Source organism: Eleutherodactylus coqui, chromosome 7 (assembly GCF_035609145.1).
Source record: "Eleutherodactylus coqui strain aEleCoq1 chromosome 7, aEleCoq1.hap1, whole genome shotgun sequence".
Taxonomy (NCBI): domain Eukaryota; kingdom Metazoa; phylum Chordata; class Amphibia; order Anura; family Eleutherodactylidae; genus Eleutherodactylus; species Eleutherodactylus coqui.
In genome coordinates, this window is record NC_089843.1 from 188182121 (window position 1) to 188208468 (window position 26348).

At 43.5% G+C, this 26348-nt stretch overlaps 1 protein-coding gene across 8 annotated transcripts in view; it reads left to right on the forward strand.

The window, feature by feature from the left end:
* The window catches only part of CSGALNACT1 (chondroitin sulfate N-acetylgalactosaminyltransferase 1), a 457921-nt gene that overhangs the window by 193745 nt on the left and 237828 nt on the right, over positions 1-26348 (forward strand). For all 8 annotated transcript variants that reach the window (XM_066574138.1, XM_066574135.1, XM_066574136.1 and 5 more), the window contains one exon: positions 10135-10223. The gene's annotated coding sequence lies outside the window, so the exon portion shown is untranslated. The remainder of the gene's footprint in view (positions 1-10134; positions 10224-26348) is intronic.

Here is a 26348-nt window from a genome sequence, read left to right on the forward strand (position 1 = left end):
TTTGCAGGATGAGTTGTATTTTTCAATGGTGCTATTTAATGTACCATATAATGTACTGAAAAAATTTTACAAAATTCTAAGTGGAGTAAAATGAAAAAAAAAATGGCATTCCACCATCTTTCAGTGCGTTTTGTTTTTATGGCACACAAACTGCAACAAAAATGACATAACTTTATTCTATGGGTCAGTACGATTACTACGATACCAAATGTGTATAGTTTTTTTTTTGTTTTTTTTTCAGTAGCACTTGTAGTTTTTTTAAAAAGGCATTTAATTTTTAAAAATTATTTTCTGCTGCATATTCTGCGTGCAATAACTTTTTTATTTTTCCGTCAACGTACTTGAGCAAGGGCTAATTTTTTGCGGGATGTCCTTTAGTTTACATTAGTACTAATTTAGAATACATACGACTTTTTGATCGTTTTTTATTACATTTTTTCTGTGAGACGGGGTGACTGAAAAAAAAATGCATTTATGGCGTTCTTTTTTTTTTTTCGGACTATGTTCACCGTGCGGGGTAAATAATGCACTACTTTGATCAGACATTTACGGACGCGGCGATACCAAATATGTATTTTTCTTTTATGATTTAGATTTTTAATTATATATATGGCAAAAGGAGGGTGATTTTTAAACTCTTATTACTTTTTTTTTTTTTTTTTAAAGTGTGAAAAAGTCGTGAAAAAGAAAAAAAACTATTACAATCTTGTATTGGCATAATCGTACTGCCTGTAGAATTACTTTTAATTATGTAATCACAGAGGCAGAAAAAAAGAATACATTATTTATACTGCTCAGAGAATGCAGTGAAAAATAAAAATAAAAAATGACAATTACAGATTTTGTTAATCCTGCCACTAGAAAAAATGGAATAAAAAGCGATCAAAATGTGACATGTTCCACAACATTAGAGAAATGAAGACTGGAGTTCATCCCGCAAAAAACTAGAGCTCTGGCAATGGGAAAATAACATTAGTATGGCTCTTAGAATGTGGCGACACAAAAGCAAACCTTTTGAAAAATGTCTTAAATGTACAAAAATAGCAAAACCTAAAAAAACTGTATAAACTTGGTATCGCCGGAATCGTGTAACTCAGAGAATAACGTTATCACATTATTTATTCTGCATGCTGAATGCCGTAAAAATGAAACCAAAAAACAAATGGCAGGATTTCTTTTTTTCCCCCCAATCTCCCTACAATTTTTTTTACAAAAGTTATGCAATACATTATATATACCCAAAAATGATGCCATCAAAGAGTACAACTTGTCCCGCAAAAAACAAGCCCTCATATGGCCGTGTCAATGGAAAAATGAAAAAGTTATGGCTCTTGGAACGCAACTGCAAAATGAGTTGAAATTAAATGATTAGACCATTTAAAAAACCTTCCCTGGTGGGTCTGACAGGGTGATAAGAAACCCGCCACTCAAGGGGTTAAGCCTGAATTACCCTATGATGAGGCTTCTAACAACCATTAAAGGTCAATGGAAGTCCTCCAAGTGACTGAAACCCTTGTTCCTCATTGGATTCTGTAAAGTGAACTGCAAATAACTTCCAGGAGTTTGGTTTATTTTAATTACTTTCACTATCCTCAATTTGATCCATACAATTACACGGTAACTAAAAGGTTTTTTTTTAAACAGTTTTTTTGTGCATTAGATCCCGTACTATGAATTCAGTCTGTGGTTTTGGAGAATCTGAGTTTTGATCAATGCAGAAAACGCTTCATGTTTATATTGAACATGAGCGCAGCAAATGTCTTGATTAGCTACGTGGAACCAGTCCAACTCAATCATACATTAGGCCAAATTCCAGACAGCTTAAGAAGGCATATGGGACAAGAGTAAATCTATAATGATTGTACCGGGAGGTTTTGCAACATTTTTCATTACCAAACAATATTTATTTATTATTGCCTGTAATAGAAAATTACGTTTTTAATGGGAACCTGTCACGTTCCGTAAACTGTCATGGTGCTGTTAGGGGACGTGACAGGGAGCCGGCTGATATATTTTGCTTATACGGACGAGCGTATACTTATTTGTATGGGCGAGCGTGTGCACAGAACTCTGAAAGGAGTCAGATTTTCCTGCGCCTCTGGATCGTCAGAGCAGGGAAGTATAAAAAAAAAAAAAAATCACCCGACTGCCTGTCGCCATAACTTAAGATTCTTTTAGATGAACAAGCGAGTTACGTCTCTGCTTACTCATTCGCCATAGGTAGTGCAGCCTGTTTAGACTGGCAGGTCATTGTCAAATCCGTATCACATTTTGTATCCAAGCTAGAGGCGGTACAACAGGGTACTAGAGCCTCCATGCCCACCCGTATCACATCTTGTATCCAAGCTAGAGGCGGTACAACAGGATACTAGAGCCTCCATGCCCACCCGGATCACATCTTGTATCCAAGCTAGAGGCGGTACAACAGGGTACTAGAGCCCCCATGCCCACCCGTATCACATCTTGTATCCAAGCTAGAGGCGGTACAACAGGGTACTAGAGCCTCCATGCAAGCCCGTATCACACCTTGTATCCTAGCTAGAGGCAGTACAACAGGTTACTAGAGCCTCCATGCCCCTCCCCCCCCCGTATCACATCTTGTATCCTTCCAAGGGGACAGTTCTCCACAATAAATTACCGTTATGCTCTGATATTGTAATCACTTATACCAATATTACAATCACAGTTTCTTTCAATTCCGACAACTTCTAAGGGATGGATTGTTTTGTTTTTCCTTTATAGTGATTGTATTTTTGAGAGCACTATGGTGTGACTTTTCACTCCAATGTAAATGAAATATTCTGCTTTCAGTCTCACAGATTATTGTTCAGTACAACAATCATGGGGATCTGTGTTCAGTAACATGACTTATAAATGTTTGGATGTATTTTTTTTTTAATACTTTGTCTATTTAATTCTACCATAACAGATGAAATATTATAGTTTATATTAGCTGAAGTACATACATTTTATATCTGACACACACTGTAATAAAGGGAAAATAAGCAATAGAGGCGTCGCTTTTCTTGTTTTGCATAAATGTAACTACAATAAGTAGACGTATTAAAAAAAAAAAAAACTAAAAAAGGAAAATCACAAGTAGCAAGCCACACCAGCAAACATAACCCATGATTTACTCATCCCTGTACATAATAGTACCAGCCAATCAGATCATACCTCTTCAGGTACATGTACATTGCTATTGACATCAACACACTCTCCTGAAAATAGTGCTCATAGGTCCAAAATAAACTGGAGAGGTCAAAGGGGATGTAGAAGTGATATCATGGCTGCCTTGGACTGGGCAATAATTAATATTTGGTTGCACAGTAAACTGGTCCAATGCCATACCATTGTCCAATAGTCACAATTGATTCACACTCTAGATCAGTTTAACCAGTAATTTGGTTGTTGCCACAGTTCCATTTACATCTTTTCTAATAATCTTAGACCCCTTTTACACTGACATGATTGCTCAAAAGTTGCTCAAACAATAGTTGAGTGACAGTTTTGAGCGATCATCTTTCCATAGTCTATAGTAGCTAATTAGCTACTAAAGAGCTATACAGGTGGAGCAGGACACAGCCGGTATCACTAGGCAAACAATACAGCTGTTCTGTGTAAGCAAGCAGCTGTATTGTTCTCCGATTACAGCTCGCGTCCCGCTGTGAACTACCATCAGGACGCAAGCTGAAAGAATCTTATTAGCACTGCCAACTGTGATAACCGCCTGCACAGCTGATAAGAGTTCATCGCTCAATTCAAGAAAACTAGAATTGGATCATGAATGACTCATGCATGAAAACTGTACGATGTCTGTGCATTTAGAAGCAACTGTTATTGCTGAAAAGATGGCTTTGAGAGAATTTTGAGCGACAATCATTGTCTAAATGGGCCCTTAGATAAGCTCCTAATCTTTGAGCCACCTCATTAAAGTTAGTAAACATACAATTACTCATTGGCCCTATTCAGTCTCATCTGGGGATATTTAAGTTCGTATAATAGAGGCACCCCTAAAGCCCCATTTACATGCAAAGATGATTGCTCAAAATTCGTTCAAATGAGAGGATGGTTGACAGTTTGAGCATTTTGGGCACTAATGCCTTCATTTGCATGTAAATGAGCCTCTCTGAGCTGTATGCTGAGAACAGCAGATGGTCTGTTATCTGCATACAGTTCCTTTGTTCTCTTGCGGGACAGCAGCTGAATACAGTGTTATCAGCGCTCCGATGGAGAATCACAGCATGTGGTCCCTGCTATCAGTGCTCTACCTGAATGATGAATTTTAAACTCTAAAAATCATCGTTCGATGTAAAGCAAAGGATGTTAACATTTACACGCAATGATTATCATTCAAGACATTGATTGAGTGATGATCCTTGTGTGTACATGGGGCTTAACTATTTAACCTATTAGTCACTATTTGTGGAGCTGGACTCATTTTGGCCTCCAGCAGATGGGGACAGCGTTACTTCTCAGCACCTTAACATGTATATGATCCAGGAGTTTCAAATGTTACCCCTTATGCTACTTTTACACGGGACGATTCTCGTTTGCATGATAATTTATTCAGTTGTTCACGTTCCTGTAGATCATCGTTGAGAATCATTCACTTGTCATTCAATGCTTCACATTCCTATTTGACACACTTAGCATGGAGAGTTTTGGCCCGATGCCCATTGATGGATTATCGCTGCAGAATTCACAGCCAGACGCCTGCCGCGAATTCTGCAGCAATGTTGTCCATAGATATGCCATTTTAAAAGATTCTTCCCTGCCCACGAGCAGAAATCAACTGCGATTTTCCACTCATGGGGAAGAATCTCAGCATGTTCTATTCTGTGTGGAAAATCGCACGGACAGCTTCCATTGCAGTCAATGGAAGCCGTCCATCACGTGGCAAGTCGCCACGAATCTGCGTCATCACTGGTGTGACAGCAGCGTCATGCCCTGCACTGCGCATGCCCTCAGGCCGACATACTCATCGTGGATCCGGACAGGTAAGTATAGGGTTTCTAGCCGGCAACTGTTCTGATTCTACTGTGAGATTTTGCAGTCGGAATCCGGCCCGGCCGTGGGCATGCGCCTTAGACGTAACAAGAAATGAGCAAGCCTGCAATTATTTTTATGCAGGCTGAAACTGGGCAACAAATGAAAAGCAAACGAAAAGTACACGATGGCTCGCTTTGTAGTCGCAACTATTATGTACTTTCGTTCGTTGCTTATACGCAATAATTGCTCAATCGTTACGTGTAAATGGGCCTTTAACCTTTTGGCTTTACCACTAACAAGTCCGCCGCATATTACTTCAATGACCCTTCAATCCCATTCTAAACAGCCGTAAGAGATAAACAAGATCAAAGTTTTGGATGAACGAAGAACTCAGAGAGCAGTTTTGTGAAAATAACCCAATCTATGTGCTTCTATCTTCTACCCGCCTATATTCCCTTGCTCACACATACTAAATCTATGTTTATAGCACCACCAGTCAAAGCAAGAACATTATTTAAATCGGTCTTGTACACGTTTGTTGCCTGTGACAGAAATTGATGTTACATATTGCTGTCTAAAGTGCTTGTATTCTCCAATGCCCAGAGGGCACTCCAATTTAAAAACATTTCTGTAATGGAAATCTAATTCGATTAGATTCTCGTACTGCAACAAGAGGGGGAAAAAGACTTCATTCTTGCACATTGCAGGCATATATCTAATATATTCTTGGATTTAATTTCAACAGTCCTCCTTAATTCAACTTGCTGAACACAATATTGTTGAGTACAATCTTGCTGCACTTCCTGCCACTATAGGTAGAATTACTTACATGAAAGTAATTTGGTTGGTGCCGCAGTTCCATTTACATCTTTTCTTCTAATAGAATAATATTGCTGTTCTCCAGGAGTAAAAGGTAGCAGCGAGAACTCAAAATGCATACTTGAGTGCAGCAGATTTTTATCAAGCAGCGAGAAGAGGTTTAGAAAAAGCAGTTGTGTTTGACAGCCTCGCCTTAAGTTGTTCGAGGCTTATTGCTGTTTTGTTCTTCAGTACTAAACACAGGAGAGATGACTTTTGCCATCCTTGTGAATATACTGTATAACGGCTTACTCTGTCCTTAGATCTCCTCAAAAAGTTGTATAATCATAAGACAAATTTAAAGGGACTGTACACTTTGAGAGCAACAGCACAAGGGGGGGGGGGCACTCAATCAGCTGCTGGTTGGGGATCCAAGTGTTGAATGCCCATTTGTCACTGCAAAGGATAAGCGGCTCACATAGGTGCTCCGCTTGTAACTGTAGAAGAGCTGTGGCTTGAGGGTGGGGTCACACGAGCATGTTTTCGCGCGTACATAGGTGCGCACTTACGTACGAGCAAAAACGCGTGTATGCAGCTGCGTGCTTGTTTTCAATGGAGCCGCGGCTGCTCCATTGACAACAATGCTCTGCCGCCACCCCTGCATTCTTTTTCAGGGGAAGGCTTTACATATAAGCCCTTTCCTGAAAAAGAAACATTTTAGTGTAAAAAACAAAAACTTACCTCTCCGCTGCTGCCGTGACCCCCGCGGGCATGAAGAACACATCTGCCACATGCAGCAGATGTTTTCTTTACTCCCGCTAGTTAAAAGAATTTCCTGCGGTTACATGAAGCTCTCAACCAGTCACAATTAGAGCTACCAGCAGGCAGGGATTTTAAATTATACCTGCTGATAGCTGAGAACTACAGAGCCGGGGACAGCGGCAGAAGTCGCGTCTGAGCCCTGGCAGTTGAAGGGAGGTGAGTATTGATTTTTTTTAATTTTTTTTAATATATACTACTTTTCTTGGATTTACAGGGAAGGGCTTGTGTTTAAAGCCTTTCCCTGAAATCCCATGACAGGGATGCCGACAGCAGGATTCTCTACCGCAGCTGTCAATGTGTGACAGATGCAGTTGAGAATTGAAGAATTCCTCTATGCATTTGCCACAGATGTGGCAGATGTAGCAGCAGCGAATTCTTTTAACTAGCAGGGGTGAAGGGGGTTTTTCATGCCCGTGGGGGTCACGGCAGAGCGGAGAGGTATTTTTATTTATTTATTTTTTTTACACTAAAATGTTTCTTTTAGGGAAGGGCTTATATGTAAAGCTCTTCCCTGAATAAGAATGCAGGGGTGCCAGCAGACTATTGTCTTAAATGGAGCCACCAGCAGCAGCCACGGCTCCATTGAAAGCAATGTGTGCATTCCCAATGGTGGGCGCATGTCCTATCTTTGCAGGAACGCACCTGTAAAACATGGACATGTGAACACACCATAGGGAATGCATTGTTGCAAATACAAGTGTGTTTTTGTGCGTGCGTATGCACACACAAAAACGCGCTCTTGTGAACCCACCCTGAATCTAGTGTGGCCGTCACATTCTGTGAAAGTAAATGAAAGTTCCTGTTCAATGAATGCAAGCAGAAATGCTCAACACTCTGGGGAATTAAAATATTAAAAGTATATTATAATATTGCATAAATCTTCCCTGTAAAATAGGCTTTATTTGTTTAAACCGTGATAACCATTTATAGATTTTACTCTTTATTTGTACAGATGGGGGAAGCTTCCTTTTATAAACAGATCTTATATGTTGTAACATGCTATGAATAACAATCACAAATTTGATTCAAAACTAGTTAAGGCTGGTTTACACGAGCCGATGATCGCTCAAAGATCACTTAAACAGTTTGAGTGACAGCTGTTTAGGTTGGACTGAATTTAACGATCAGCTAGCAGTGCACAAAAAGCGTGCGATGGGCGCACATTTAGATGTATTGATTATTGCTAAAACGATCGCCGATTAGCGGTTGTTTTTTTTTTTAAAGCGATCGACCGGTGTAAATGGGCCTTTAACCCCTTAAGGACATGGCCTATTTTGGCGTTGAGGACCAAACGATTTTTGGTATTTTTTCATCTCCATTTTTTTAAAAGCCACAACTTTTTCATTTTTCCATGGATGGAGCTCTCTGAGGGCTTATTTTTTGAGAGACTAGCTGTAGTTTTTTGTTGGTACCATTTCGGGGTACACATGTTTTTTTTATCACTTTTATTGCGGTTTTTTTGGGAGGCAAAATGCTAAAAATTATTTTTGCCTCAGTTTTTTAGCATTTTTTAAAGCTTTTTGCCGTGCAGGATAAAAAGCATGTTCAATTTATTGTACATGTCGTTACGGACGCGTCAATACCAAATATGTGGGATTTTTAATTTTTTTATGCTAAAAAAAAAAAAAAAAGCATAAAAAAGGGTTTTTTAACTTTTTTTTTTTTACATTTTTATTTTTTGTACTTTATTTTGCTTTTATTTTCACACCATCTGTGTCCCTCTGAGAGACTTGCACAGCAGGACTGCAGATCGCTACGATAGACGTGGCAGGACTTCTCTCCTGCCATGCCTTATCGCTTACTATAGCGATCACAGGCTATGGCAACACAGGACGCCGGAATCTGGCATCCTGTTGCCATAGCAACCAGCCGGGCTCGCGGTGTTATCGCGAGAGCCGGCTGGAGTCGCAGAGGGAGCGCGCTCCCTTTGTGAACCCTTTCCCTGCCGCGATCTACTTAGATCGCGACAGGGAAGGGGTTAACAGCGGGGGCGGGGGGGGTGCATCTCCGATGCCCCCCGCTGTCGCAGCTGGACGCCGGCTACTAGTGACAGCCGGCTCCCGCTGCGAGATAGCGCGAGATCTGCTATGATCTCGCGCTATCCCTATGACGTAAGTTTACGTCATTTTGTGGGAAGTACCACCCTGCCATGACGTAACCTTGCGTCATGCGGCGGGAAGGGGTTAAAAGGAACCTGTCAGCTGGAAAACTCTGTCTAAACTGCGAGCATCATGTTATAGAGCCGGAGGAGCCGAGAGGACTGATATATAGTTTTATGGGGAAAGATTCAGTAGAACTTGTGTTTATTCATTTATCTTTGCACATTCTGAGCTCAACAGTCCAATGGGCGGAGCTATCAGTGATGGACAGCTATCTGTGTATGACTGTACATAGGACCACCCGGACATAGGTAGCTGTCAATAGGACCACCCGCTGGACTGTTAAGCTCAGAATGGGCAGAGATATATAAAGAATTTTACTCTGTCAGATGAAACATGCTGTCCAAACTGCAGGCAACAAGTTAGATTCCTTTCATGTTTTTAGCTTGTGCTTTCTTAATATAACAAATTTATGTTGGAACCTGAGTGCCAAATTGGATTATCTCATCATTGCCAATGGCGGCAACCCTCTAAGATATGCTGCCAATATCCTGTCCACTTTGCTCACCTGCATAGTCAACACGTTATATGCCTCCGACGTCTGATGAGACAGCCCCATTAACTAAATCATTATTTCTGATAGATGTGGATAGCCAGACGGACATAAAAAAACCTTTTTCAGGGATATGTAAGAGGGTATCCTCTATGTCTAGAAGAAAGCGTCACCAACACTGAAGGGGATTCTTTACTGTAAGAGCAGTGAGACTGTGGAACTCTGCCTGAGGACGTGGTAATGGTAAAATCGATAGTTTAAAAGGGGACTAGACATCTTTTTAGAGTGCTACGATATTATAGGATATAGACATTAGGCGACCAGCGGGGTTGTTGATCCGGGTCTTGGAGTGAGGTAGGAACTCAAAAGTTGATCCAGGGATTATTCTGCCTGCCATATGAAGTTGGGAAGGAATTTTGTTCCTCCAAATGAGCTCAATTGGCTCTTTCTTTTTTTTTTTTGAATTCCTCTGGACCAACGGGGTGGGTAAAGGGGGGTATTGTCTTCATTTAGCCAAACATATTATGTTACTATGTCATGGATATACAAAAAAAGATCACAGCATCACGGAAGACGTCCAGAGGAATGTTGCTGTTACAAGCTTCATAAAGGCAATCGTCTTGCCAAACTCTTGCACTGAGATTACTTGAATAAAGCCACAATATTTCTTTGGACCTCTTCCGCGATGTTGTGATTGTTTCTGCATATGTTTGAAGTTTGGGAGCTGGCCTGCCATCATCTGCATGGCTGGAATTTTTATAGTTTTTTGTGCTGAACTTTTACACCTCGTTTTTAGGGGTATGTCCTAGTTTAACAAAGCAAGCTAACTTTCTGGTCGCTGGTTAACCTATTTTTTGTTTTTCTTTTCAGCTTATGGTCTGTGATGTTTGGAGTGTCTAATGTCCATCTGTGGAAAGTCCATAATACACTAAAGAATAGCTGATCGGTCCTACACTGAGGTAGGAGTTATTTTCTTTCTTTGCCAATGTTCTACCTAAATTAGAATATTTATAAATGTAACTATGAAGCTTTCTAATCTACTGTATATACTGCTCCACACGTCAATTGCAATTTTTCTCTCTGCATTTCATTTTATTTTCTAGTCCCAATAACTGCACTTCCCGCATTTCTTGTGAATCAAACCTGGATCAAAGTAGGGTTCTATGAATGATTTAGATTCAAGCATTGTGGCTCTAATGCAGACGCTATACTGAGGTTGCGTTAGGTACTGGGTACAAAGTGTTTCTTAATACTTGTAAGCCCAAATGTATGCAACTTTCCACAAATATAAACCTAATATGATTTTGATTTATGAAATCCAAGTGACCTCCATGCTACTTGTTAGGCTGTGCACAATACCGGTGTTTCCTGTCCCTTGCTGAAGCAAGCTGAAAATTGAAGTTACACTAAATTGAAATCCGGTGTGTAATGCTAGATGGTAGACCCAGTGACAATATCATATTGCTAATTTTAGTTATTAAAGAGACTGTCACCATTTTTTAAATAATTAAAACCAGATAGAGAAACATTTTCCTAAACTGTTCTTCTTTTCTGATTTTTATAGAATATTTTTTTCCAAATCTGTTCTTTATTCTTGACTAGTGTAAATGCAAAAAAAAAATCATTCGCTATTCATTATCGCTGATTTTGTCAGCATAAAAAACCATTGCAGATTCGCAGGTTTGTTGCGTGTAAACGCTCCCTGCTCAGCTCTTCACGCAGGTGAAGCACCGAGAGAGCCCATGATGCAGAGATGAAATCTGCTTGTCTAAACACTCTGCACGAGCGCCAACAACCTTAGCAGTGACGTCAGTGCTCCTGCAGTCGTTTAGAGGGCTCTCGTCCCATTTAAATGAGACATTAAAGTGGCTTCATGGGCCATTCGCATAATGGACAGGAGGGGACCCACTTATTTGTATGGAAGACTGTTCTGGACATGGTCTGTGGCCTGCAGAGGTCATTTTGCAGGGGGGGGGGGGAGTAGTGAGTCATAGCTTATACCTTTTGTGAATGATGTTTGCTTTTCACTATAAGGGCCCTTTTACACTGAACGATTATTGTTCAGATTCTGGCTAGATTGCGGCAATCTGAACAATAAAATAGTTCACTGTAAATACCTGCACTATAGAATGATTTATATACCTGCACAATCTGAACGATAAGCAAATGATTCATCAAATGATCAGCTTGTGTAAACAAGCAGTCATTCATCTATGAATGACTGCCTGTTCACTGTGAATGGAGGCGGGTGGGCCGGAATGATCTTCAGCTTCCATTCACTGAGTGATCACTTCTGTGTGAGCAATTATCACTTGGACATTACAAAAAAAGATGGTGGGCTTTCAGTTTTATTTTTCCATTCTCCCACCCAAGAACATTTTTATTCTTCAATCTGCTGGCTCCTCTTCAGCTCCTGGGTGATGTCGCTCACTCAGTCCTACAGCTGACAACATGGTGACACTGTGTGCACTACTGTCTAGATGGGATCTAATCCAAAAGATAATGGCTGGTTTTAAGGAGAAGAAAAGCCACTCTCATCCTGCCTCCAAATCCTTCCTTATATAGTACAGGCTCAGTGCAATTAACTGTCAATATGCAGGGTAATGTTGTACAGTTTGATGTAGATGGAGAAAGTCTTGCTAGTTTGTAAAAATACCCTAAGTTATGAGCATTTTAATTGCTAAAGCAAGACAGACATAACGGAGGTATCCTTTAGGAAAAAAATATTTTGGGGAAGAATATCTCACAGAGGCCCCATACAGTGGTGCATAGATTGCCTGGGCTTCTGCAATCTTTGGGACCCTAAAGCCTGAGTTCATACACTGTTCTGTATCAGTGCTTTTGTAATGAAATGCTGCATATACCATAGCTGTATAGTATTGTAATACAAGTAATGTACAGGACTGCAGAATAGTAGTAAGTCAAAATAAAAAATAGTCACCTTGGGTTTACGTATCTTACCAATAAGGCTCCTTTTTACATGAAATAGCATTCAAATAATCGTTGAATCTTGTGCAAAAGAACAATGATTGTTCAGTGTAAACATGGCCAATGAGGAGCGTTTACACTCAGCAATAAAATGTATTTAAACTAATTTTGTTCTTAACTGTTTTCTATATCAAACTTAACACATTTCAATACCCCTAGTTGGTGGTTATATCATCTGGAGTTCTCTGGACTACCTCTAGTCCAAGTAGAAAGAGAGCGATAATGATAATCTAGCCAAAAAATAGAGGATAAAATACCAAACGGCCGTATAACCTTCATATTAGGCTGGCAGTAGATATGGGGCAGCCGGCTCATCCAAACAGATGTCTGCTTTATAAAGCCTGCTAACTCCACCCGCAATTGGAGGCTCAACACGTTCAACCAACCCTGTTATCGCTGTCGCTCAGGCGCACACCCAGCGGTATATTTTTGGGGTGCAGCAGTATTACACTGGAACCAATTTCCTGCCAAGTTCCTGCCGTATTAGGGTGACTACCCACTACAGTCTTTTTTCACTGCGAAATTTGCTGCGTTTTTTTCCCTGCAGGGGTCTATGGGACTTGTAATGTTAAAATCGCGATCGCGCAAAATTGCGACTTCGCGGTAAATTGCGATTTTAAGCGATCGTGATTTTAACATTACGAGTCCCATAGACCCCTGCAGGGAAAAAAACTGCGAATTTCACAGTGGAAAAAAACTGTAGTGGGTAGGCACCCTTAGTAGAACACTACACCCCTTATCTATTCTTTCTGTTTACATCCATGTGTGTATGTGTGTTTGCTTTCAATTTGCCCAGGAATCAGTGATTCGGGGGTCTGGGATATTTTGAAGGAGGGTTGGCTATATTAGTAACATTTTGCTAGTTGGATATTAAATTTAAAAAAAAAAGATGAGGCAATATATTAAAGGTTAAGTTTGGGGGATTCTACAATGATTGGTCTGAAATTTAGGTGACCTTCGCTGCTACTTAAGGCCCATTTAGACACAACGATTATCACTCAAAATTCACTTAAAAGACGTCTTTTGAGCGATAATAGTTGTGTGTAACTGCACTAACCTTGTGCAGTTTTCGTTAAGCCATCGCTCATCATTCTTTCAGCGTGCTGAAAGACGATGGTGAGCCTCATCAGGGATTCACAGCAGGATACAGCTGATGCTATTGTTTCAGCTGTATCCCGCTCCCTGATAACGGGCTGGATATGAAGAACAAAATGGTCCAGCTCTGTTCTCCATACCTGGCACAGAGCGCTCAGCTGTATAACAGCTGTATAACAGCGGGGTGCTCAGTGCAGAAGACATTTCCTGACCACCCCCGCCCCCCCCCCCCGCTCCATCCTCCGACAGAGCAACGATGAAAGGTGAATGAAAAGAAATGTAAGAAAAATTGAAACTGTCCACATGTGTAAATGGACATTGTTTGAACTGAAGCTGCTTGTTCCAATGATTAATTGCTCCATGTAAATAGACCTGAAATCAAGGGAAATTTGTATATCCCGTATGATTAACAATTCAGATCATTAGGTAGATTTTATGAATTCTCATGTATCTATTGTATGGTCAGTAGAGATGAGCGAGCGTACTCGAATAAGCACTACTCACTCGAGTAATTTGCTTTATCCGAGTATCGCTGTGCTCGTCCCTGAAGATTCGGGTGCCGCTGCGGCTGACAGGTGAGTCGCAGGGGAGAGCGGGCGGGAGAGAGGGAGAGAAAGATCTCCCCTCCGTTCCTCCCCGCTCTCCCCTGCAGCTCCCCGCTCCGTGCCGGCACCCGAATCTTCAGGGACGAGCACAGCGATACTCGGATAAAGCAAATTACTCGAGCGAGTAGTGCTTTTCCGAGTACGCTCGCTCATCTCTAATGGTCAGATCAAATAAATGAATAAAGGCCCATTTACATGCAATGATTATTGCTCAAAATTCACTCAAAAGCCATAATTTCAGCGATAATCGTTGTGTGTAAATGTTCCCATCTTTCACTCTTCAGCTGAAGGATGATTTTTAGGTGAGCATAAAATCCATCGTTTTGCCGAGGAGAAGATAACAGACTGCATGCTGTGTTTTCTGCCTATGGTGCTGTATTCTCCACAGGAGCTGCTGATTACATTGTATTCAGCAGAAAGCCCTTGGCAGAGCAAAGGAGTTATATGCAGAGAACAAACCATCTGCTATTCTATGCATACAGGTCCTGGAGGCTCATTTACATGCAAATGAAGGTGATAAGCTGCTAATGTACATTAGTGTCCATTAGCAGTTTATGCAAAACAATCACTCAAAACCTCAGAAATCTTTTGAACGATTATCGTTGCATGTAAATGGGACTTAAGTTTACATTCAAGGGAGTGTATAAAGCTAAATGGTCATCAGCTTTTGTATATCAACTTACATCACTTTGTATCATTTACAGCTATTAATTTCCACAAGCATTTGCAGCCTGCTTGTTACAGGTTTCCCTTATTATCATGTCCCTTGATATTTAATTCAGTCATTGCAGTTTAAAATAGCAGATAGAACGATGCCATGAATACAGAACCTCTCAATGCATTATGACTTACATTATTCATTAATGGAAAAGCTGTTGCCGTACATGATTTGAACACATTGCCAACTATATTTTTTCTTTAATATTGGGACTACTTAAAAAAGCCAGGTCATGAGAAACGTTCTCTTATGGGAACCTCTACTTATGATACAAGGCATCAGTGTTATGCTTTGGTTTTTATAGTTCCTGCACAGCTGAATGGGTCTGTAAAATACCTCCCAGAAGATCACTGGCAGAGGACTTGAAACTTCCACACATCATTTTGATGGTTTCCTAACCCTTCAATATATTGTGCATTATATCTGCATATACTGGACAGTGTTTCATTATTCGATTACAATATCTCTAAATGCCTCTTACAGGGCCTTTTCCATGAGTAATTATAAAATGTTAAATGCATTGAAATCTATGTTCATAATCTGTACTATATCCCAATTCCTAAATTTTACCTTGAATTGATAGATATAACACATAAAATTCACAGTTTTTATTTCTCCGCAATGATGGTCCCAATGGGTCATCCTACAAAAGCTTATAAAGAGACACCTGTTCTTGGGGCTATTTCTGCGTCGTCTTGCACATGAGGAAAACTTGGCCTGACAAAATGTGCGAATGCAGTAATTTGCAGAACTGCATAATGGGCCCAATTGTGTATCGGAATAATTTGGGCTCCCCAATGCCATATTTACATGAATGCTTTGTTTTATAAACATGTGCATTCAGCTAGACAATCCTCCAGCATTCACATGGCAAGTTCCTCACATTAGCAACATTATTTGTCATGGCATTCAGTCTTCCTAAATTACCAGTACTGCATTGCAGATGGTCTGTAAAGGGCATTTAAGGTCTATAGGATGAATTGGTCACATGATTCATGTTTTTAAATGGCTGTTCACTTTGGAAATGAGTGAATGCTTCTCAGAGGTTGTTTTGTGAAACCAATGCTGGTTTCATCCTGGTTTCCAGCCTCCATGCATAAACCTGTATGTATAGCTGGTGAATGTGACACAGATACCTCTTTGGCTCCATCTCATAAATTCCATCCCAGTGGAATCAGTGACGCCCCACAGCGGCCCCCAGTGTCTCAGTGACGCCCCACAGCGGCCCCCAGTGTCTCAGTGACGCCCCACAGCGGCCCCCAGTGTCTCAGTGACGCCCCACAGCGGCCCCCAGTGTCTCAGTGACGCCCCACAGCGGCCCCCAGTGTCTCAGTGACGCCCCACAGCAACCCACTCTCCCCCTTGCAACCCACATACTTGCCCCCTCCTCCTCATGGAAGCTCCGCGCCTCCTCTGCTCGGCGTTGCTGCTTGGCGCTGATCCCATTGCACACTGTGACGTCAGTGTGCTGCCGGATGCCTCCACCCCCTGCTCTTGCGGAACCAAGTAGGAGACTTCAGGGGAGCAGGGACAAGGATCCTGGCTGCACACGGATGTCACAGTATGTGCCGGAATAAGTGCCACTAGCAGCGCAGTGAGTAAATACTGACAGGAGAGCTGCAGCCCCTGCCGGTATTCACCAGCGTGGTGAGCGTCCGACGGCGACGAGTGCTATAGGTTCGCCATCACTGGTCTATGTACTCCACTGCTGAAGACCTACCTGGACTTTAATAAAATGGCTGAGCATTTAACTGATTAAACTTCACCACTCTTCTTGTGCAGAACTTGAGGAACCTACTGAGGGAATAGAATACCCCTAAAGTGGCGCAAATCACTTAATAAAGTCACAAAAATTGACACTCCAAATTTCTTCTAAAATTTGAAACTCTGCACCTATGAAAAAGTGGACGAGTTCAACTGTGAGATGTCTGGGTGTACGTTAGTCTGACAGATTTACTATCATTTAGGATCAAAGTTAGTGGAAAATTAGGCCTTATTGCAGCCATAGATTTCAGTTTCTGTTCTTGGAACAGCCCAAGATGTGCCAAATTTATTAAGTGTGTACCTCCTTAAAAAAATAAGGCTTTTTATCCTAATAATTTGTTTTAGGGTGCATTCACACGGGGGCGGGGCCAATTCCCGGACTTTAGCCCCGCCCCATCCCGCCTCCTCTCATTGCAAATAGTGCAGAGGGGCGGAGAGGAGGCAGAGAGGGGGCGGGAGCCTCAGTTCCTGGCCCTGGCTCTTCCATCCTCCCCCCTCTGCACCCGAGGACAACGTATATCGGCTCGGCGTGAAAACCGAGCCGATATACGTTCATGTGAATGCACCCTTAAGACTGTACCATGAAATACAGTTTTTAATAAATGTCTCCCATTAGGTCTGTTATTAAATTGTTGACAAGCCCTTTACTGTTTGTTGTCCTGTCCAATCATGTATGCAGATGCATTTTATAGAATCCGGGTGTGGGAGACTTTAATTTAAAAATAAAAATGCAGGGTAAATGAGCATCTGAGATAGACTGAGGTGATGAGATGCGGAGAGGCGCAGCGCTGTGGCTGAGACATCTGCTGCAGCTTCTTTAGCTGGAGACCTTTAGCTTCATGACAAACATGTATCAGATTGTTCTGAATATCTCTGCAGGGCTCTACAGCACTATGCCGTTGATTTATTAAACTCTTCCCTGCCCAGGAGACCAACAGCACAATGCAGAGAAATGCAAAACCTCTAGATAAAATGCCAAAGCATATAAAAAGTATAAAAAGTCGTCTTCTGCAGCAAAATCTGCTTAGAACGGTGCTTGAAGCTGGAATAAAAGTGTGTATGTGTAGGAAATCCTAAGTATCGTCCAATTCACTTGTGGCATCTTCTAGTTCAAGAGCCTTATAATTTTTGGCAGAACAATAATAGTAGTTTTGATGATAAAAGCATTTTAAATGTTGCTATTCTACCTAGCCATGATATCTCGAATTTAGAAAGTCTTAGATTCTTCCTGTAACACCTTTAGCGTGAGCTCAAAACTAAATTGGTTTAAATTTTTGTGTAAAGCAGTTATTGTAGTACCCAGATATTTGATACCCTCAAATTGCCAATCAAACAAATTCTTATTTTGGTAATAGTGTATCTTCAGAAATGTTTATCGATAATTAATTGGCAAGGTCTCTTACTACAAAATACACAGAATTCCCAGCAAAGTCTGTGACAACTTTAACAGACCCCATATGCTTCCTAGATACTGCACTAGAAGCTAATTCAGTATCTTCGTATAGTGATATTAAGTGTGTACAGTTGCCAATTAGGGCCTCTTGAAGTGAAGGCTTTGGCTAATGCTTCAACCACTGCGGAATAAGTTGGCGCTATAAAAATAAAGATTATTATTATTATTATTATTATCGTGATAACATGAATATCAATGGGAGCTTTGGACAACCTTAGTGCCATTTGTGGTATTAAATTCTGTTGATAGGGCCCCATTTGTAAAGACACGGGCTGAAGGGTTAGAATAAAATGGAGATATAACTTGAAAAAATAACCCCCGTCCCCTTCCCCTCTCCCATCCCAAAGCCCATTTTCCTCAAAGCCACAAATGCATATACCCAATTTATACAGTCAAATGCTTTTTCAAAGCTAACAGGACTGCAGAGATCTTCCTAGACTCAACAGTGGGTAATATTTAGTATTCTCCTGGTGTTAAAGGGGTTGTCCCGCGGCAGCAAGTGGGTCTATACACTTCTGTATGGCCATATTAATGCACTTTGTAATGTACATTGTGCATTAATTATGAGCCATACAGAAGTTATAAGAAATTTTTCACTTACCTGTTCCGTTGCTGGCGTCCTCGTCTCCATGGTTGCCGTCTAATTTTCGCCGTCTAATGGCCAAATTAGACGCGCTTGCGCAGTCCGGGTCTTCTGCTTTTCTCAATGGGGCTCCGTGTAGCTCCGCCCCGTCACGTGCCGATTCCAGCCAATCAGGAGGCTGGAATCAGCAATGGACCGCACAGAAGCCCTGCGGTCCACCGAGGGAGAAGATGCCGGCGGCCATCTTCACCGGGTAAGTAAGAAGTCACCGGAGCGCGGGGATTCAGGTAAGCGCTGTCCGGTGTTCTTTTTTAACCCCTGCATCGGGGTTGTCTCGCGCCGAACGGGGGGGTTGAAAAAAAAAAAAAACGTTTCGGCGCGGGACAACCCCTTTAACTGGTGCTTGGCAGCCTTTCAGGAATCTTACCTGAACTTCCCTAATTAATGCTGGCAAAATAGGTGCCAATTTAGAGGCCAATGTTTTGGCTTAAATTTTGATATGTATTCAGTAGTGAGATGGGTCAGAAATTTTAAGGAACATCTGGGTTTTTTTCTCGGTTTAGGGAGTGGGATTATTAGAGCTTGTTGGCTTTCCTTTAGAAAAGAACCCTCCGTGACAGCTAGATGAACGGGTTTACACATATGCACAGATAAAATCGCCCGGAAGGTTTTGTAATAAGCGCTTGTGAGGCCATCTGGGCCTGGTGATTTACCTGCTGGTAAGGAATTAATATGTTCAAGTACTTCTATTACTGTGATTGGAGACTTGAGAGATTGTCTCTGAGCAGCGGAAAGGGTAGGTAAATTAATCCTTTGTAAAAACACTTGAACATTGATGGACTGCACTTGGAAATGTGAAAGGACCGTCCTTCAGGTTACATAGGGCTGAATAATGGTCTCTAAAACTATTTGCTTTGTCTATTGGATTCATTAATTTCCCTGTGTTTGGGCCTAATAGGTATGGGTTCCAAGATTTAAGATGCTGGGCCTTAAAACAAGACGCCAATAGTTTCCCAGGCTTCTTGTTTTGTGAGTGGTATTGGACTTTTTTTTGTTTTCCTCTCAGAATTTTGAAGTAATGTATTTGAGCGTGCCTGTCTGCATTGATATAGTTCTTCTGCTTGTTGTGGTGTTTGTGTTTTTTGAATTTTTTTTTCTGTGTTTCAAGAACCTTAATGTTATCGAATATCTCCTCTTGACATTTTTTTTTAACGTAGTGTCTTGTATGAACGAGTTTCTTATACACTCTTAATGTGTGTTCCATAGGACATGAGGGTTTACTGCAAGGAATACATTAATATTGAAATATTCATAGAATATTAGAATGGTGGAGTTGGAAGGGACCTCCAGGGTCATCGGGTCCAACCCTCTGCTCAATGCAGGATCACTAAATCATTGCAGACAGAGGTCTGTCCAGCCTTCCACTGCAGGAGAACTTACCACCTCCCGTGTTAACCTGTTCCACTCATTGATCACCCTCACTGTCAGAAAGTTTTTTCTAATATCTAATTTGTGTCTCTTGCCTTTCAGTTTCATCCCATTGCTTCTGGTCTTTCCTTGTGCAAAGGAAAATAGGGTTGATCCTTCTGCACTGTGACAACCCTTCAGATATTTGTAGACCACTATTAAGTCTCCTCTCAGCCTACTTTTTTTGCAAGCTAAACATTCCTAGATCCTTTAACCGTTCCTCATAGGACATGGTTTGTAGACCTCTCACCATCTTGGTAACTCTTCTCTGAACTTGCTCCAGTTTGTCAATGTCTTTTTAAAAATGGGTGCCCAGAACTGGACACAGTATTCCAGATGAGGTCTGACTAAGGAAGAGTAGAGGGGGATAATGACCTTAGGTCTCTTGAAAGAGTTATATTGGAGTTTGATTTACATCGTTCCTCAATAGTTAAAGATATTGATGCATGATCGGACCATGTAATTGTCTCAATTTGTCGATTTTTCTAAGAGAGTAATAATTTATATCAATTGTGAACATGTCAATCCGTGAGTAACTGTTAAGAACATGTGAATAAAAGGAATAATCCTTCTCAGTGCTATGCATAGCTCGCCAAACATCAAAAAGTTCTTCTGTTCACCATATAACACCTAGGGGCTGGGCACACCAACGCAGTTTAGAGGTTGTATTTATGTTAATGTCTGAAACTGCACTGCAATCTCTGCAAATAAATCTGCCTTGTTTTAGTTTGGAAAGAATGCGTAAAATTTTGTGAGTAACACTCTTCTGTTTTTTTTATTTGGAGCATAAATGGAAGCTAATTTATAGATCATGTTATTTATGGAGCAGACTACTATGCCGTACCTTTCTTGTGAGTCCAATTCCTCCTTAAGCGAAAATGCTACAGATTTTATCGCAATTAACACTCCTCTAAATGTAGAATTTTAATGGGATTGAAATCTGTTAGGGTAGTCTGGATGCTTTATGCGAAAGCCGTCCTTTTTGAGACTGTGTCTCCCCTGTGCACAAAAAATATCTGGAGACAGTGATTTCACATTTCCCCACATGTGTGCCCATTTTTAAGGGCCATTAAGCCCTTTAACATTTAACGATACAATCTTAATCACCATATTTAAGAGTAGATAAAAAAAGGCATAGTTATATAGCGATTCATTTAGTCAGAGTTGTGGAAAGTTGGCTGTGTGGGAGAGTCCTACATATACCCAACAGACCAATATGTGTACCTGGTATATAATGAGAAGAGAAAGAGTAGAGAATAAAAATATACAACATATTAACGTCAAACAGTCTCACTGTACTGTGAGTGAAAGGAATGTAACAGCAACTTCAGAGTTTGAAGTGTTAATTGGGTCTTTGACGGGGAAGGAAACGTTTAAGTTCCATCGCTTTAAAAGGCTGATTCCATCTTCCAAAGACCTGATGGCAAAATTGGTTTTGTTCTTGGTGATCAAAAGCCGTACAGATGATTCCCTGTGCAGAATTTTGTGAACCCTAAGTGTTATTGTAGCAGGGAGTAATTGTTGCCTATGAGCCAGGGTGCCACAGACAAGTCTGTGTACAAAGACAAGGATTAAAATGGCGCAGGGAGAGGATTTGCTTTTCTAGTGGCATCCAATAATTTCTACATTTAGGTGGAAGAAGTGGAAACGGGCCAAAACATTCCTTGGTACAGAATCTTCCAAGTGTTTTTAAGGTGAGGGAGTCTGTGTGCTCTATCAATTATAAAGTCCTGTGTTGGTCACTTCGGCAACAATGCCTTCATGAGGCTCTGGAGATAATGCATATGTTCAGAGGCAGACACATTTTTTGGAATCCCTGAGGCTGAGCTCAAACGAGCAAATCGGATTCCACATGCAGGAGGCCCGCAATGGATTCCGGCTGTGAGCCCGGCTGGCAACCCTGTGTATCTGAATCTATATTGCAGATGACTTGGTGACTTGCGCAGTTCAGTTTTTTTTTTTTTTGGTTTGTTTGTTTTCCCCACTGATTGTGTTTCCAACGCCGTCGCTAACCTATGACACGGGTACCCGCAGCCCATACGGGCTGTCAGTCCGCAATGGAGTATGCTGCAGTCTTTCCTCCACTTGGAGAATATGCAATTCGTATCTGAGAGTTTGAATGAAAACGTGAAAGTGCATGAGTTTTTCTGCAGATGCCAATCACGGATTCCGCAATTGGAATCTGCCCATGTGAGCCCGACCTTACAGTTTACACCGCAACAATGTGAAATTCCAAGTCAACCACCTCCGCTCTAAATTGATCAAGCTTAGACTTCAGCTTAGAAGAGGCTGCAGTTGCCATTTGGCCCGAGTGGTTGATGATGACATTGTTACTAGAGATGAGCGAACGTACTCGTCCGAGCTTGATATTCGTGCGAATATTAGGGTGTTCGGGATGCTCGTTACTCTTAACGAGCACCACGCGGTGTTCCGGTTACTTTCAGTTTCCTCTCTGAGACGTTAGCGCGCTTTTCTGGCCATTTGAAAGACAGGGAAGGCATTACAACTTCCCCCTGTGACGTTCAAGCCCTATACCACCCCCCTGCTGTGAGTGGCTGGGGCGATCAGATGTCACCCGAGTATAAAAGTCGGCCCCTCCCGCGGCTCGCCTCAGATGTCTTGTGAGTTAGCTGAGGGAAAGTGCGCCTTGCAGTAATACTACAGGGACAGAAGTGGTGCTTAGGTAGGGAGAGTGTTAGGAGTGAGTGTAGGCTTCAAGAACCCCAACGGTCCTTCTCAGGGCCACATCTATCTGTGTGCAGTACTGTGCAGGCTGCTGTTAGCAGTGTTGCATATTTTTTTCTTTTCAAAATCGGCAGTCTGCAGAGCATTGCGCCTTGCAGTAATACTACAGGGACAGAAGTGGTGCTTAGGTAGGGAGAGTGTTAGGAGTGAGTGTAGGCTTCAAGAACCCCAACGGTCCTTCTTAGGGCCACATCTATCTGTGTGCAGTACTGTGCAGGCTGCTGTTAGCAGTGTTGCATATTTTTTTCTTTTCAAAATCGGCTGTCTGCAGAGCATTGCGCCTTGCAGTAATACTACAGGGAGAGAATTGTGTAGGCAGGGCCAGAAGACATATATTATTGATTGAATATAGTCAGTGGACCCTCCGTTTCCCAAAAAGGGAAAAATTGTATTTGTCCTGCAGTCTTGCGCCAATTTATTTCCTGCCTGGGAAAAGTAACCGCTGTGCTGCACTTCATATAACTGCATTTCTGTGCAACACATATCTTATCTGATTGAATATAGTCAGTGGGCCCTCCGTTTCCCAAAAAGGGAAACATTCTATTTGTCCTGCAGGCTTGCGCCAATTTATTTGCTGCCTGTGAAAAGTCTCCGCTGTACTGCACTTCATATAACTGCATTTCTGTGCAACACATATCTTATCTGATTGAATATAGTCAGTGGGCCCTCCGTTTCCCAAAAAGCGAAACATTCTATTTGTCCTGCAGGCTTGCGCCAATTTATTTCCTGCCAGGGAAATCACTGGTAATACAGCATGCTGAGGGGTAGGGGTAAGCCTAGAGGACGTGGACGTGGCCGAGGACGCGTAGGCCCAAGTCCAGGTGTGGGCACAGGGCGAGCTCCTGATCAAGGTGTATCACAGCCGAGTGCTGCGCAATTAGGAGAGAGGCACGTTTCTGGCGTCCCCACATTCATTGCCCAATTAATGGGTCCACGCGGGAGACCTTTATTAGAAAATGAGCAGTGTGAGCAGGTCCTGTCGTGGATGGCAGAAAGTGCTTCGAGCAAGCTATCATCCACCCACAGTTCTGCGCCGTCCAGTGCTGCAAATCCGAATCCTCTGGCTGTTACTCCTCCTTCCTCCCAGCCTCCTCACTCCACTACAATGACACATGCTCAGGAGCGGGCAGACTTCCAGGAACTGTTCTCGGGCCCCTGCTCAGATTGGGCAGCAGTGGTTCCTCTCCCACCAGAGGAGTTTATTGTCACTGATGCCCAACCATTGGAAAGTTCCCGGGGTCCGGGGGATGAGGCTGGGGACTTCCGGCAACTGTCTCAAGACCTTTCAGTGGGTGAGGAGGACGATGGCGATGAGACACAGTTGTCTTGCAGTGAGGTAGTAGTAAGGGCAGTAAGTCCGAGGGAGGAGCGCACAGAGGATTCGGAGGAAGAGCAGCAGGACGATGAGGTGACTGACCCCACCTGGTGTGCAACGCCTACACAGGACAGGCACGGGCAGCAGAAGGGCAGGTTGCAAGAGGCAGTGCGGTGTCCAGGGGTAGAGGCAGGACCAGACCAAATAATCCACCAACTGTTTCCCAAAGCACACCCTCGCGCCATGCCACCCTGCAGAGGCCAAGGTGCTCTAAGGTCTGGCAGTTTTTCACAGACGCCTGACGACCTACGAACAGTGGTGTGCAACCTTTGTCGCGCCAAGATCAGCCGGTGAGCCACCACCAACAGCCTCACCACCACCAGCATGCGCAGACATATGATGGCCAAGCACCCCACAAGGTGGGACGAAGGCCGTTCACCGCCTCCGGTTTGCACCGCTGATTCTCCCCCTGTGCCCCAACCTGCCACTGAGATCCAACCCCGCTCTGAGGACACAGGCACTACCGTCTGAGGGGTAGGGGTAGGCCTATAGGACGCGGGCGCGGACGCGGAGGCCCAAGTCAGGGTGTGGGCACAGGCCGAGCCAGTGCGGTAGCCAGGGGTAGAGGCAGGGCCAGACCAAATAATCCACCAACTGTTTCCCAAAGCGCCCTCTCGCGCCATGCCACCCTGCACAGGTCAAGGTGCTCTACGGTGTGGCAGTTTTTCACAGAGACGCCTGACGACCGACGAACAGTGGTGTGCAACCTTTGTCGCGCCAAGATCAGCTGGGGAGGCACCACCAACAGCATGCGCAGGCATATGATGGCCAAGCACCCCACAAGGTGGGACGATGCCCGTTCACCGCCTCCGGTTTGCACCACTGCCTCTCCCCCTGTGCCCCAACCTGCCACTGAGATCCAACCCCCCTCTGAGGACACAGGCACTACCGTCTCCTGGCCTGCACCCACACCCTCATCTCCGCTGTCCTCGGCCCCATCCAGCAATGTCTCTCAGCGTAGCGTCCAGACGTCGCTAGCGCCACATTTTGAGCGCAAGCGCAAGTACGACGCCACGCACCCGCACGCTCAAGCGTTAAACGTGCACATTGCAAAATTGATCAGCCTAGAGATGCTGCCGTATAGGCTTGTGGAAACGGAGGCTTTCAAAAGCATGATGGTGGCGGCGGCCCCGCGCTACTCAGTTCCCAGTCGCCACTACTTTTCCCGATGTGCCGTCCCAGGCCTGCACGACCACGTCTCCCGCAACATTGTACGCGCCCTCACCAACGCGGTTACTGCCAAGGTCCACTTAACAACGGACACGTGGACAACCACAGGCGGCCAGGGCCACTACATCTCCCTGACGGCACATTGGGTGAATTTAGTGGAGGCTAGGACAGAGTCAGAGCCTGGGACCGCTCACGTCCTACCCACCCCCAGAATTGCGGGCCCCAGCTCGGTGCTGGTATCTGCGGCGGTGTATGCTTCCTCCACTAAACCACCCTCCTCCTCCGCAACCTCTGTCTCGCAATCAAGATGTGTCAGCAGCAGCAGCACGTCGCCAGCAGTCGGTGTCGCGCGGCGTGGCAGCACAGCGGTGGCCAAGCGTCAGCAGGCCGTGCTGAAACTACTCAGCTTAGGAGATAAGAGGCACACGGCCCACGAACTGCTGCAGGGTCTGACAGAGCAGACCGACCGCTGGCTTGCGCCGCTGAGCCTCCAACCGGGCATGGTCGTGTGTGACAACGGCCGTAACCTGGTGGCGGCTCTGCAGCTCGGCAGCCTCACGCAAGTGCCATGCCTGGCCCACGTCTTTAATTTGGTGGTTCAGCGCTTTCTGAAAAGCTACCCACGCTTGTCAGACCTGCTCGTAAAGGTGCGCCGGCTCTGCGCACATTTCCGCAAGTCCCACACGGATGCTGCCACCCTGCGGACACTGCAACATCGGTTTAATCTGCCAGTGCACCGACTGCTGTGCGACGTGCCCACACGGTGGAACTCTACGCTCCACATGTTGGCCAGGCTCTATGAGCAGCGTAGAGCTATAGTGGAATACCAACTCCAACATGGGCGGCGCAGTGGGAGTCAGCCTCCTCAATTATTTTCAGAAGAGTGGGCCTGGTTGGCAGACATCTGCCAGGTCCTTGGAAACTTTGAGGAGTCTACCCAGATGGTGAGCGGCGATGCTGCAAACATTAGCGTCACCATTCCTCTGCTATGCATCTTGAGATGTTCCCTGCAAACCATAAAGGCAGACGCTTTGCGCACGGAAACGGAGGAGGAGGAGGAGGAGGAGGAGGAGGATTGGCCCACTGCTGACGGTACCCATGCTGCTTGCCTGTCATCATTT